The sequence below is a fragment of the Crocuta crocuta genome, unplaced genomic scaffold (assembly GCF_008692635.1).
Source record: "Crocuta crocuta isolate KB4526 unplaced genomic scaffold, BGI_CrCroc_1.0 scaffold299, whole genome shotgun sequence".
NCBI lineage: Eukaryota > Metazoa > Chordata > Mammalia > Carnivora > Hyaenidae > Crocuta > Crocuta crocuta.
This window is the reverse complement of record NW_027532747.1, coordinates 4,733,799-4,735,009: the sequence shown is the minus strand read 5'-3', so window position 1 is coordinate 4,735,009 and position 1,211 is coordinate 4,733,799.

Sequence of the window (1,211 nt, the reverse complement as noted above, 5' to 3'; positions counted from 1 at the left end):
TTGGGTGGGAGACACCGTTTGATCCCAGGTTTGTGGAAGACGCTCACATGGGATTTCCAACAGACTGTGGGGAGGAAGGGTCAGATGACAGGCACGGCCATGATGGAGGGCGCGTGTCCCCCGCCAGACGCTGGTGTGGCTGGAACTAAATGTTGAATTTGGAAGCAGATCAATTATGAAAGACAGAAAGAGGTGCTGGTGGCATTTGAAATTGCAAGTGGGTTTCTGCCATGAAGTCCAGAAAGACTGAATTTTCAAAATCCAAATAAATGCATTTCTAACACAGACTCAAATCGCAAGAGAATGGATGCTTCGGCTGAGAGAAAGTGTTGTTTTTCTAAGTGTGGGTGTAATAGAAGACTGTGTTCATATAGAATGATACTACCACTGTGGTTTCATGATTTTCCGTGGGGTTTACATTGCAAAGGATTATACACACTCACACACACACACATATTTTGTATATATAAAAATAAATGTATATATAGGCAGAGAGACCTATATTATATGCACTTGAATATATTTATATAAATATAAATTTATATGTAAAATTTATATATTTTATAATATATATTTATATTTATATATTGTATATATTTGTATTATATATTTTATATATTGTATATAACATTTATATATAGATATATGCAAAAGAGAGAGAACGCTTTAATTATTAAAAAATAAGAAACACTTTTCTCAGTTTGAGGGAGTTAATCTAAAGACATATACAACAGTTAAAAAGGGCTTCCCAACAGCACCGAAGAGCTTCATGGCCACACAGAGCAGTTATAACACTGGCAAATGCAGGCCCTGGGTTGTCTGGTCTGGAAGGTCCTATCATGACACGTGGCTATACACACAGATCTGGGGGGCCTGGGCTTTAGTAAGGCAAGTCCTGGGGACTGATGGCTGAACTCGTTCCAAAGTATCAAGCGCCAGCCATCTTCTTATCTGACGCCAGTCACAGGCCCTGAGATGGACGGTAACGGAAGAGGAGAATCAGGACGATGGTCGGAAGACTCCGGATCGTTATCAGATCTGCAGCCGGGGCTGGGAGCAGTGTGAGCAGCAGTGGGATCAGGTCACATCTGGGGATCAGGACCAAGTTCAGGAGACAGCGTGCCAGGCACGGTGAACACCGTGTGAGCCTGCTCAGAATCTGCAAAGAATGGAGCAGAAGGCAGGGCAGTTTTGGGGGGGTGGGGGAGGGG